The sequence below is a fragment of the Olea europaea genome, chromosome 22 (genome assembly GCF_002742605.1).
Source record: "Olea europaea var. sylvestris chromosome 22, O_europaea_v1, whole genome shotgun sequence".
NCBI lineage: Eukaryota > Viridiplantae > Streptophyta > Magnoliopsida > Lamiales > Oleaceae > Olea > Olea europaea.
Genome location: NC_036258.1, coordinates 13879738 through 13894448, shown reverse-complemented (window position 1 = coordinate 13894448; position 14711 = coordinate 13879738). Strand labels below are relative to the sequence as shown.

General features: G+C 32.0%; 1 protein-coding gene across 1 annotated transcript in view; it reads right to left on the bottom strand.

The window, feature by feature from the left end:
• The window catches only part of LOC111371777 (ethylene-responsive transcription factor CRF1-like), a 15192-nt gene extending 2543 nt beyond the window's left edge, over nt 1-12649 (bottom strand). The window contains exons 1-2 of the mRNA XM_022993929.1: nt 12644-12649; nt 10717-10719 (exon numbers count right to left, since the gene is read on the bottom strand). The gene's annotated coding sequence lies outside the window, so the exon portion shown is untranslated. The remainder of the gene's footprint in view (nt 1-10716; nt 10720-12643) is intronic.
• Between the last annotated feature and the right edge of the window lie 2062 nt (nt 12650-14711).

Genomic DNA, 14711 nt, shown 5'->3' with positions numbered 1-14711 from the left:
ATGGAGGTCTGACACGTGTCCTGAGGGCCCAATATTATGGGGGTGGCATAACAAACTCTATTGGGTAGAAATGGAATTCAGTTACCAGCAGGGGTTACTTTGTATAAATTACATATTGGTCCTCAACATATTGTTCGAATAGCAAATTGATCCTTAGTAAATTTTAACAGAATATCTTGATCTTATGTTAAAGCCCAAAACGAATATATTAGTTCAAATCCAATTGATGAGATGATCACGATCTTGAGCTGATCATGGGAGCAAATTGTACTTTTCTTTCAAGTTGTTGATGTCTTTAATTAAATGGTGGTTACGTGTCCTTCTTAAAAACTTGTTTTTCCCAAATTTTGTCGGGCCAACCAAAGTTAGAAATCAAACCTTGCATGTAATGATTGAATAGAAATATGAACATTAGTCGTTAATAATTGATTTGCGAGATACCTCCGCCTAGTTAGGAAATCAGGATGAGGATGAGAAATCTCACTGCCCTGATTCTTACTTTTACTGAATGATTACTAAAAATATTTTAATTTTCATTCCCAAAACATCGTCGTAGTCTCGCCTTGTCCTGTCCCGTTATTATCCAATTAAAAAGGTTGATGACTAACTTGTTTCTTTTTAAATGTTGAAGATCAATTTTCCACTCAATTAATTTAGGGATAAAAAGTGATATTTTAGCATTTCTTCCTATTTAATTGATTTTTGGAATTTGTGACTCAGGTCACGTGATGGGACGGTGCCGTTAATTTAGTCAGCCAGTAACACGTCAGTCTATCTTTGACTAAAGGATTTTAACCGCTTAACTTTAACGGCATGGTTTATTATGATTCTTAATTACTTTACTAATCATAAATTATGAAACTTATGTAGGTTACTTCCCATCCCATTTATACATATTTGTTTTATTTTTCATATGGATTAAAAAAATTTATTTAATTTCATTGAAAAAGTAATTTTTATCAATAATTTTCCTAATTTTCCTTTATTTATATTTGCACAATTTCAAGATTAAGTCAGAGAAATGTAATATAACTAGACAAATTGAGTAAGGATATATTAGTAAACAAACAAAATAAAATATTCTCAATAAAGAAACAAGACTATGTGCTTGTTTGGCAGGGATTTTGTTAATTGATTTTTTGACCGTTAGAAATAAAGTGAGTTCTACCTGTAAGAGAAGAATTCAAAAATAACGACTGGAATAGTGAAATAACGGTTAAAAGATAATGTTAATTGGATTAAAATCTCTACCAAACATGCTCTATATAACTGGGACAAGAAAAAAAAAAGAAAAATGTTTATATAAATAGAATGGAGGGAGTATTTTTTATTTTTTTTTATTCCTCAAAAGGTTTTACCTTCTAATCCTCTGGACCGTTATAGGTGCGGACTCCTTTGTTTTTACTATTTCCTTACAACTTTTATTTAGGAAAATATCTTTATTTTGTCTAATTTAAACTTCAACGAGTTTTTTTTCTTGTTGAAGTTAAAATTATATTAGTTAGACTCTTTTGGGTAGAAGAGTTCATTAATGATATTACACTGTGTTCCTCTTGTAAGATGATTAGAAGATAAATTATCAATTTTGGAAATATGTTAATGATTTTACTTAAGAAATTATTCATTGAGATTATATCTTTATTGAAAACTATTTCAACATTAACGTGAGACAATGTATCGCGAATTATTAAAAAGCATATAGAAATTTGTCTTCTCAGATAGAAAGGAAGAATGTAATGATTTTTGGAACTTTGGAATGACCGTGATCCATTTTCAGTGAATCGGTGCTAAAGAAAAAGAGACCTTCATCTCATATCGTAATTTTGTTATCATTCGGGAAAAGGTATTACTGCCTAATGCTCGGACAATTATATATGTTGACTAATAAAAATTTCTAAATTATTTAATAAGATATAAATTTTAAGGGATATAAATTTTAAGGGTACAAAAAAAATAAAAGAAAAGCCTATTCCTCTAATTATTATGTGACTTATTGCCTTAGGTGTTCTCCATCATTACACATTTTCATCTTCATTAAAAATGTACCAACATTTTGGCGTCTTCCATTCAATAATAATTAAATTGATGTACTAACTTCTGTAAAATGATGTACAAAATTCAGACACCATCCAAAAATATGGAGAAAGAAACAAGTCGAGTCACAGATTTCTATCACTGCATTTTCGTTTTTGTTATATTTATTAGTAACGACTCTTGTACAATACAAAACTACATCGATTACTAAAATAAATTAAAATTTTATTCATTATTCTATTCAATCTTTCCGTGATAACAATCATGCACTACTCATTACTAAAAAAAAGGTTGAACCCCAATTTCGAAAGCCCCCACCGTCCCGCTCCTAGAACTTTATGAGGGAAGTAAATCATGGGATGTGCCCCAACAGGTTAGAGAACAAGAGCTGCTTATACACTGCGTCTACAAGGAGTCCAATTCCATACACTACTCATTACTATCTCATACATAAAAAGCTTGCTTATAATTAAATTTTTAATTATTTTTTATGTAAAATTGGGGTTGATGATGTACTCATAGGAGGGGGATCCCACGATTTTTTTATTCAATGTTGGCCCCTTCCCATGTGTCTAATTGTCAACTGAGGTTGTCAACCCCAATTATACATATAAAACAACTATTAAATTTTATAAAAAATATCTCTTTAATAAGTGACGTTAGAATTTGTTATTTAACGTCGCAATAAAGTGTAAGAAGTTTGTAGAATAAGTATTTTTTTATTTAGTATTAAGCTGCAAAAATAAATAAATAACTTACTTGAAAATTAAAATAATTTAAAAGTACTTTTCAATTCCTGTTAAGTAGGAATGGCAAAATACCGTTAATCCCAATACCTCCATGGCCTCGTCTTGAATGGGGACGGACATTACCCGTCTAATTGAATTAACGAGCTAGGGGTGGGACAAATTGTTGCTCGGAAGCAAGTATGGGCAGGTATAGAAAACATGATTCCCGCCCTCTACCCGTAAAATTTATTTAGCCCCCATTTGACTTCCATTCTCCTTCTTATTCTTTTTCTCTATTATTTTCATCCACGTAATCTTTCATAAAATAATATTATATGCAAATAAAAAACTTTTCATTCTTTTTCATCTACACATTTTTCAAAAAATACTATTCCAACCATTAAAATTCGAAAAGAATGAGGGTCAAACGGGGGCTTAAAATATAAGTTTTTGATTAAATAAAAAGAAAAGAATTGTCATTATTTTTAAAGAGATCACGAGATGTTTTTAACAAATTTTTAAAAAAAAATGATTTTCACTAACTAAAGGCATAAAAAAAAATTTGATTTTCACTAACTAATGACATAAAAAAATAAAAGTAAAAAATAAAATAAATAATAAACGGGACAGTAGACATGCCTTAACAGAGTATAGGGGCATGATAAGGTGAAAAAATGATATTCAACGGTGTAAGAGACGGGAATGGCCTACCCACTCCATTGTCATCCCTACTTTCAAGCTAGACATGCCTTAACAGAGTATATGGGCAGGATAAGGTAAAAAAAATAATAAATAAAATAAAAATTCGACGATATAGGAGACGAGAATGCTTACCCACTCCATTGTCATCCCTACTTTCAAGTTAACCCATCACGCTCTTAATCACAAAGTATAGACAAGTGATATTCCCTCTATCTAATAAGGGTAGATTTACTTTCTTTCCTCGTATGTCACAAATTATAGATCACTTTTCTTGTTGAGAATATAGTTGATTTTTTTATTTTTAATTTGCCTTATCAACAAATATGAACTACACGTATTTAAACTATTATTTAATGTAATGTGTATTAAGAAAAATTTTAAATTATATTAATTATATATTTTTAATTTGTGTGAAACGGAAGCAAACCTATTTTATGAGACGGAAGGAGAGGGAGTATAAACTGAAAAGGTGCTACGAGCTATCAAGAAATCCAAAATATCGTGTCGATATTTAGAATTTATCGTGTTACAAACATGAATGACAAGGGGGTAGAACAGTAACTTTGACTTAGTGGTGGACATGGGCCGGCCCAAGGTTTATTGGATCTCTTGAGTTATAAGTGATCCAAACATTCCTCACCAATGCATCAGACAAAGAAGCCGTCTATTGACTTGTTTGTTTACATTATTCTCATCAATACTTTATTCTATACCCTAATTATATTATTTGTCCACTTGTTTTCTCTTTTACAAGGATTCATGTTACCCCTTGCTTGCCTTTTTTTATTTTTTGGATCACTTACTATTAAGTTAGATCGAGTATTGATCTCAATGGACTTTACGTCTTTAATATGGTAAACAAGTCGGTTAAATATTTGTATGATGTCATGTTATTTGTACGGTGCTTCTAATTCTAGTTACGAGCCTTATCGATATTAAAACTTATAATCGATGCGGCGATTCTTAGTCATTTTTCGAGTTTTGTTATTGAAAAAGTAACTACGATAATCATGTTCTGCAAACTTATTGTTTCAAAATTTCACTTTGTTTACGTGTTAATTTATAAGCAATTTTATAACAATTAAGGCGTGCCAATATAGAACTAAACTCAAGAGTATGTATCAAAATTTAACTTGTTTTAATACTGTCTAAAATTGTATAATCGATAACCAAACATCGTCCAAGTCCATAATAGACCATATGTACCAGTATATGTCTTTATGTGTGTCTTTATGTTAGTCAATTAAGTTCGTTTGCACTTGATTAGGGCCGTATGAAACAAAAAAAAAAAAAAAAAAAAAAAAAAAAAAAAAATCCAATTATCCAAATTATAAGTAACGATTACTTTAATCAAAATTGTTGGGTATTGTGTGGTGTACATACATGAGGACCCGGTAAGTGTTATTAGGTGTCACGAAATGATTAGTTGTTAAGCTCTCATAATGAAAATCGTTTCATATTAAAAGAGGGTTTGTCTTATAAATAGAAACATCAAAAATATCAGAGAAATTCCTAATTAATTGCCGATTTGTACTTTTAACTCATTTGGACTATACTCCATCCCTTTGTGTTTAGACATTCTTATGTGTTTTTTTATAATGAAGTTAACAGACATTTTTTTTTTTGTGATTATATTTGCAACGTCGTGAGGGGTTTCTACTGATATTAGGTTCCTCTTTAGTACATTCCCTCTAGAGCAAAGATAATATTTAGGATACGCTCGACATGACGATATTTTGAAACTATAAGCATATCATCTGACTCTATTCTATTTCTATCTTGATCATGCTCAATATACAATATGGTGTATAGTTCTCTCACATGAGCGGAACCCATCATAAATAAATAAAAATGTGGACTCCCTTATTGTGAGGGGACTGTACACTATGATGTACAAAACATAGTGCTTAGTCTTATTTTTTATAATGATCGTGATCAATCTTGTCCAATTCAATATATATTTACGTCTTTGTTTTGTCACTTTTCTTAACTCCATAGCGAGCTGCATACAGCTCGATTTTGTAGCATATCCTAGCGTTTGGAAATTAGTTAAATGTTTCCAAAAATTAAACAATAAAAGCTCCGGCAGCAGGAGAAAATGTCAACTTTCGACCACTATGTTGTAAACCTAGGAGTTTAGGACCTTAAAATTGTCATATATGTTGGTTGAAGTATGTCCTAAACAATGTCCAACAGTGGAACTATAAGGGCACATGGACAGAAAAGACTGCAGTGAACCTTGCATGTTAAATAAAATTAGACACAAATAGAAAAAGAGAATCGCGACGGAATTTATCAGTATCTAAGAGTTTTTGAATGCGAAAAAAATCAACACAACATAGTCGTAAATAAAATCTGAAAAACCATCAAAATATGAAAGTCGGGATTTTCAAGAAATTTTGTACAATAAAACGCAGAAAGACGTAAAAATATGAAAATAATATAGTTTCAACTAAAGAAAATCTAGACACGAGAAACTATGCCGAAATCATAAAAAATTAAACGTATCTTGGGAATATGACATGTCAAATGTAAAGAAACACCCAAAGAGAGAATTGTTTGTGTATATAAGATCGAAAGCCTCAAATAAAATAGGAGCTTAAGACAAAATAAAAGCCGTGGATTATCGAGTCCACCAAATAAACAGCTTGCATGGAAACGAAGACTTATGGACACTAAACAAAAGTCATTAGATTCGACAAATGCTTGAGAGGTTTTGTTTGGATTCACAAATTACGAAATTTCTACATCTTTTTTTTTTTTTTTTTTTAAATTATTTACAAGTGGTGGGCTTTGAAGTTTGTCTTAGGTTTGGAAACTGGAATAAACAAAAATTAAAATATGTGGCTAGGGTGAGTCTTCCTACACAGTTGGACGTCCGGTTCTAGACAAAGCTGCTTTCTTTTCGGCAACCCCTAGTCAAACCCCCCCCCCCCCTTTTTCACAGCAATAATCAACCAAGAACTACGAGATCAACTCTTTCATTTTGGGGGTGACGAAGGGATCGTACCATCTGAGCCCGGACCACCGATACCTTCTTTCCCCTTTGCCCGGCCTGGTGAGATCAGATTTATTTGAAGAAAAAAATAAATTAAAATTTTATTTATTGTACTGTTCATTCTTAAGTGTCATAACAAATACGTCTTATAAGTTTAAGAGCATGTTTGGCATGTCTTCTGCTTATTGTAGAAGAGTTTTCTGATGAAACTACATTATATCAATTTTCTCTAAAAACTCTTTTAGTCAGACAAAGTACTTCTAAAAAATTACTCAAACATATTTAAAAATAATTTTTTAATTTATAAAAGTCCCATCAAATGAATCCTTAAAAAAAATGTTGAACTCCAACCTTGAGGGCCCCCATGCCCCGCCCCTAGAACTTTGTGAGGGAGGTAAATCGCGAGATATACCCTAGCGGGCCAGAGAACAAGATTGTATGTACACTGCGCCTATAAGGAGTCTAATTTCATGTCTCAGGAATCGAACTCCCACACTGCGGCTGTTAACAAGGCGTAAGATAACATCACTCATGTTCTTTCCACCACTGAACTATGCCCCATGGGGTGCGAATCCTTATTAGCATTAGAAGAAGTTAATGCGCATAACTCCCAAGAAGGCAAGGTGGCTACTTTGAGCCACAAAAATAGATTAAGAAAACTATTTAAAGGGTATTATTCTATGGCACAAGTTCACTTACATAATCATGTACTTATCTTTGAATCCTAAATGTATAAATATATCTTTATGCTTTAAAGAGTTTTTATCGTAGAGTTAACAGGATAAGGGCTTAGAATCAAAGACAATTCATAAGAAAGAAGAAGTGAGTGAGTCTAATGACCTTTTCGACCTAATATCCTATGTTAACGTTTTGATATTGGAACCTTAAAATGTTTTTATATGGCTTCCATTGAGGGCATTAACTGTATAATTTTATTTTTGGCCCACAAAATAATGATCTAATGTCAGGAAGAGGTCTAAGTGTGTTTTTTGGGGAAGAACTTCATTTCATCATTCTTTTCGATTTGCTTAGTAATCACGTATTGCTTTCTATATTTTCATAGATGCATTGATACACCAAAATTATTATTATTATTATTATTATTATTATTATTTATTTTTATTTTTTGTGTTTGTTAACAATGTGCTGTTGTTGGGTGAGATTATTGTCAAACAATCTCCCGAGTTATGATGTAACTCAGCCTCCGTTTGATAGTGATTTTTCAACCCCCAAAAAATTGATTTTTTGATTGTTATTTCATTATTCCGTTCATCATTTTTCACTTCTTCACTCATAGGTGACCTCCACTTTTCTCCCTAACAATCAAAATATCAATTCTCATAATCACCACTAAACATGCCCTCAGTAAACTTTCTCAATTGGCATCGACCAAAATGATTGAACGGTAAATCGACACCTAAATAAAATGACTCGACCCTAAAAACTGTTTGGATCATTTGAAACAACCTAATTTAATTAGTGCTGCTCATGATCACTTTCCATTATTTGGATGGCTAGGAAATGGGAACCCACTTACGTCCCTATTGGGCTTGACCCACTACTGTACCATAATGACACCTACTTAACTTGATCGTTCGCTCTCCTTGGTTGTATGTATATGTCTCTGCTTCTTTCCCTTAGATATAAAACAGGTGGCTCTCTCTTTGTGTTTCTGCCTACCGTTTTCTCTCGCTCTACTAGCTCTGTGGTTATTTTCTCTTTGTGATTATATCTTTCTTTGTGCGTCCGAAGTGGGTGAACAAGAAGCAACCGTAAGTGAGAAGTGGTTGAAAGAGTTTGTAATATTTTCATAATGGTGTCAATTATTAGAGAATCTGAGCCTGAAAAAAGCATTGGTGATCTTCCCTTTCGCACATCATCTGGTATCAGAGCCTTGGTGGAACTTTTTCAGATAAAAAATCTCCATAAAATTTGATTTTTCCCAACTAAGCCGAACATGAAAACTTTGATTTTGGCCAATCAGTCACTGGTCGGACAAACTAAGACCAAACCCAGCTTCAGTAAGTGGAGGCGCTCCTCCTTGTGGGGTGCGTGGCGGTGACAGCGGCGGCGTGTGACTGCAACTTTGGAGAAAATTTCTTCAGATAGGTTGCTCGTATCAATTTTCTGAACGTAGTGACATCGTTAATTTCGTGTTTCAGGTCATACAATTTTTTTTTGACAATTTTTCCCCAGGACGCTCAATATGTGATCATTGGTCAAATCGTGTTGGAATATTTATTGAATCTTTTGGGCGAATAGTAATGACCCTAAAGCAACAGATTCGCATCTCCCGATTTTACGGACCTTCTTACGTGGTCTGCTCTGGTAAATTGACTTATCTCAATTAAATTTCAACACTAGCGCATCATCGCGTGGGGGTAACTATAAGATTGGGGTATACCGTGTGGGTTAACCATTACTTGTGCTAATAATTAGGAATTACTTGCCTTACGTAATTGAAGTATTTATTTTGATAAAATTCATTTATTACCTCTGTGCTATACTCTGTTTGACATTGAATTGGTAAAATTGTTTTGGTTAACATGCTTTGTTGTTGCCATGTTAATTCAATTAAAATATCTAGATCTTACCCATTCGAACATTTTCTTGATCTAAGAGCATGAATCTTATGAAACCCACGAAGTCTAGAATGGTATATAGTCTCTGCGACCCTAAGGTTACTTTGTGTAACTTAATTGTGATTCTGTGCATTTCTTGGGATTGATTCGTAAAAATGACAACTCACAATTTTGATTTGAGATTTTTTAATGGAAAATGTTATTTTTCTATATGGCAACAAAAGATGTTAAGTATTTTGGTCCAATAAAAAGTTTTGAAGGCCATTGAATGCAATTTTTCTGTTAATTTTTTCAAAAGAACAAAAAGAAGAAGCCGACAAGCTTGCTTATACTTCAATCATTTTATACTTGTCCAACATTATTTTAAGAAAAGAGGATAAAACTGAAACTTACTAAAAGAACTTTGGAAAATATTAGAGGAATTGTATTTACTCAAATTTACTTCGAAAAAGCTTTTCTTGAGTGTTTTTTCAGTTTTAAAATAGATCATTCTAAAGAACTTGATGACAATTTAGACATGTTTAACAAACTTGTTCAAAATATCGTTAATTGTGAAGAGATGGTGTTAGAAACCTATAAAGCTATAGCCCTGCTTAATTCTATGCCCGATATTTTTAATGAAGTTAAAAATGCAATCAAGTATGGTAGAAACACTTTGACGTTTGAAATTGTCATTGATTCTCTCAAAAGTAAGGAGATGGAGATTAAAACTGAAAAACATGATTAAAAAGGCGATAAGATTCACATGGTGAGGGATAGAACTCAATTTAGGCAAAATAGTCATGAAGGGTTCCATAGTGATGGCAAGTCAAGTAGAAATGGAAGTCTAGATCAAAGTCTAGGACTAAGTTGAGAAAATGCTACAGCTGTGGGAATACGGGATACTTTATAAAAGACTGCTATAAAGAGAAGGGTAAGCTGAAAGGTAAAGAGAAAGATGAAGTAAATGTGTTGTCTTTCGCTTCCAATGTTGATGATGATGAAGTATATATGATTGCAAGTCCTGTTGCTTATTGTATTGAATTGAATCTAACTGTCAATTCTCATTTGCATAAGTGGATACTTGATTCTAGTGTATCTTTTCATGTAACATCACAAAAAGATTGGTTTGATAATTTGCATAAATCAAATGATAGACATGTTGTGCTGTGTGACAATTCTACTTATACTGTTGCTGAGATTGGTGATATTACTTTAAAGTTCGACATTGATTTTAAAAGATGTTAAATACATTCCCAAATTGTCTGGAAACTTAATTTTAGTAGGAAGACTAGAAAAGGCTGACTTCTTTGGTAAAATTGGAAATGAAGTTTTAAAATTGGTTAAGGGAACCAAGACAAATATACTTATATCACTACTCGAGAAGTGATAAGTGGTTTAGATTCATTTATCTTTTCTGCCAAGGATGATCACACACATAAATGGCATTATAGACTATCACATGTGGGTATTAAGGGACTTAAACTTCTTAATAAAAAGAGTGCTTTCGGTAATAATTATGTGTCTGATCTATCTTTATGTGATCCCTACGTTTTTGGTAAACATCATAGAATCTCTTTCTCCACGAGTATTCATAAAACTAAAGTCATGCTTGAATATGTGTGTTCAAACATGAGGGATCTTGCTAGTAATTCCATCTCGGTGAAAATAGGTATTTCTTGTCTATCATTGACGACTATATGGGAAAAGTGTGAGTTTATCTCTTAAAAGATAAGGCTGAAACTTTTCATAGTTTTAATAATTAAAAAATATAAGTAGAGAACCAAACTAGCAAGAGCATTAAGTATTTGAGAACTGATAATGGTCTAGAGTTTTTAACACCGAATTTGACAATATGTGCAAAGAAAATGGGATAACAATGCATTAAATTGTTCCTTACACTCCCTAGCAAAATGGGGTAGTTGAAAGGATGATAAAGTGTGTTGAATCTATTATGACTACTTGTTATTTGATTAATTTAATTTCATCTGCTGCATTGAATGGTGATACTTCTCATGAAAAATGTTCTGGTAAACTAAGTGATTATTTTGTGCTTAGAATTTTTGGTTGTGCTACTTTTTCTCATCAAAGTGAGGGAAATCTTGAACCTAGAGTTAGAAAATATATTTTTTGATGTTACCTTGAGGGTGTTAAGGGTCACATGTTATATCATAGAAGCCAAAAAGGGGTTAAAATCATTATGAGTAGAGATGTCACATTTAAAGAGACTGAGAGTTTTGTCTTATAACTGAATTTGAACTTGTGAGTGAAGAAGATAAAGGAGAAGAAAGAGATCAGTTGAAGGTGGAGTTAGGAAAACTTAGCACGTCAATCCCTACCACTCATAATGAGGTGGAGAATCAGGTTTAGCAACCTAAAGTGGATAATATAAATGAAGCAGTTATAGAAGAGCATTCTAAGTAAGAAAACTGTCTAGCAGATTATAATTTAGCTAGGGATATAGAGAGAAGACAATCAAGAGTTAGAGATGACAATTTGAGCCGTTAAAATCGAAAATCGCGATTAATCAAATCGAATGGGGCTAAAAAAATCGAACTGATGGTGCAATGGGACGGATATGGTATTTGATTTTATTGAACCGGTTCGTGGCGGTGCGGGTATGGTATTTACGCTTTCGAACTGAAATCGAACCGATTACCCGCTTAAAAAAACCATTCTTTTATTAGGGATGACAAGGTTTAGTGAGAAGGAAGTTGACGAAGGGGTACATTTTTTTATATAAATCTTAGTTAATACCAATTTGGATTAGGTAGTATCATTGTATTCTCTACTTACATTTATTTATTTACAATATATGAATCAATTTTGAGTGCTGACCTATGCACAAGAGTTGTGGGGAAGAATGAAGATTGAATATGAGTTAATGTTGAAACTTTTGAATTATTGAGCATGAATCAAGTAACTATAATGCACAAGAATCAAGAATGAAGGAAAAGTTTAATATTGTTATATTCATAATATTGTTTGTTAATTTTGTATTTTACAATTGAAATTTGGAATAATGTTTGCTTTTTCGTTTGAAATATTATGTTTTTGTTTTCATTGACTCTCTTTTCAAAAATTGTTTTATATCAATTTGACGGATGGACCTATGAAAAATACTTTATTTTCGTGGTTATTAACCGAACCAAACTGAGTCGAACCGAAATACGAACCGAACCAAACCGAACTGATTTACGTGGTTATGGTGCGATTATGGTATGACAAAAAATTTGATGGTTCGGTGATGGTTTTGGCAGAACCGAACCGAAACCGAACCATTGTCATCCCTATCAAGAGTCCCTAGAAGACTTGGATGTGATTTTGAGTTAGCTTTTGCTCGTGCTACCTATGAGAAGCTATTTGACAAAGAACCAAAAACTTTTGAGGAAGCGATGAAAAGTGAACTATAAGAATAGTGGTTTAAGGCAATGAAAAAGAAGATGGGTTCTTTAGAAAAGAACCAAATTTGGGAACTAGTACCTAGACCTAAGAATAAATCCACAAATGATTGTAAGTGGATTTTTAAAGTTAAGGAAAGTGCTAATATATCTGAAACTTTAAGATTCAAAGCTAGGTTAGTGGCCAAGAGATACACACAGGAGGGTATTGATTATAACGAGATTTTTTCATCAGTTGTTAAGTACACGCCATTAGAGTCATGCTTGCATGAGTTGCACATTTTGATTGGAAACTTGAACTTGATGTAAAAACTTAATTTTTACATGGAAAACTTGATGAGTAAATCTTTATGAATCAATTAGAAGGTTTTAAAGAAAAAGTAAAACATGATCATGTGTATTTCTTGGAAAGATTCGTATATGGCCGAAAATAATCACCCAGATAGTAGTATGAAAGATTTGATTTTTTTGTACTCACTATAGGGTTTTACAGGAGTAAGTTTGATCATTGCCTGTATTTCCAAAATGATGATGCCAACAATGAATATGTGTTCTTATTGCTATATGTGGATTATTTGCTTTTAGTTGGTTCATCACTTACATGGATAAGCAAGATAAAAATAAAGCTGAATGGCGAATTTGACATGGAAGATCTATGTAAACTAAAGAGAATACTAGGTATAGAAATTGAAAGAGATATGTCAAATTCTACTTTGTTTTTGCACAATCCTATTATGTTTCAAAGGCGTTGAAAAAATTTGACATACATGATTGCAAACATGTTATATTACCTTTAACTAATCACTTTGTATTTTTAAAGACCAAGCTCCATGTAATGAAAAAGAAATAGAGTACATGATTAAGATCTCATACTCTAATGTGATTGGGTCTATTATGTATTTGATAGTTTGCACTAAACCAGATTTAGCTTTTGTTGTTAGTAACCTTAGTAGGTACATGTCTAATCGGAGTGCCGAGGATTGGGAAGCCTTACAATGGATGTTAAGGTATTTAAATGTAACTAGTAATGTAGATCTAAAGTTTGGTGCTAATAAAGTGTGAAATTGAAAAGTTTTGTAGATGCAGACTATGCAAGGGATAGAGATAATAGAAAATCTACTTCTTCTTATGTGTTTACTCTGTCTAACTCTTGCATTAGTTGGAAATCATAGTTACGACACATAGTTGATGGTGCGAAAGCGTTATGAAATTCTTGTAATAAGAATTATGTAATAAATAAAAATGATATTTGAAAAATCATGTCATGTGTATATTGAATAATAATTGATTGTTTTTGAAAAGTGTGCAATACCTCTATATTTATAGGCAATAATATTATTCTCTAATCTTATTAATATAAGGAAACTAAAATAAATCATCATCTAAAAGAAATTAAAAATCATATTCTAAGCAAGAAATAAGAATAAAAATTTAAACATATTACAACTAGATATTTTATTATAGTTATCTAACTTTATCCTATTTACAATAGGATTGTCTTACATCAATCTTCCCACTTGAAAAAACTCGTTCTCAAATTTTGTTGAAGAAAAAAAATCATTGATAACTTGTGTGTTTTTTTTAACTTAGTTGTGAATGAGTAAATTCTCTAGCCACGTATCGTCGTTTACTATGCTTGTTGAAACAACTAACATTTATAGCAATTAAAGTCTACAAATTCTTGTCAGCTTGCTTTTCATGCTCACGATTCCCTTTAAGACTTAATGCAGTCAGCATCTGGGTGATGTTGTGAATGGTTCAATCGATCCTCTCGATTTGTTGTTCGAGTTTGTCGAGCCTTTCGTTCGTCGTCGGCAATTCGATTGCCACTAGGATCATCGTTAGCCATCAGATTAAGGCGATTTCCTTGCTCTGATACCAATTTTGGTGCAGAAGTATTATGAAATTCTTGTAATAAGAATTATGTAATAAATAAAAATGATATTTGAACAATCATATCATGTACATATTGAATGATAATTTATTGTTGTTGAAATGTGTACAATACCTCTATGTTTATAGGCAATATTTCTCTCTAATCCCATTAATATAAGAAAACTAAAATAAATTGTAATTTAAAAGAAATTAAAAATCCAATTCTACACAAGAAATAAGAATAAAAACTTAAACATATTACAACTACATATTTTATTATAATTATCTAACTTTTATTCTAATTACAATAGGATTATCTTACATCAGTTGCACTATCTACGATCGAATTAGAATATATTGTTACAACTGATGCAATTAAAGAAGCTATGTGACTTAGAGGTTTACTACATGA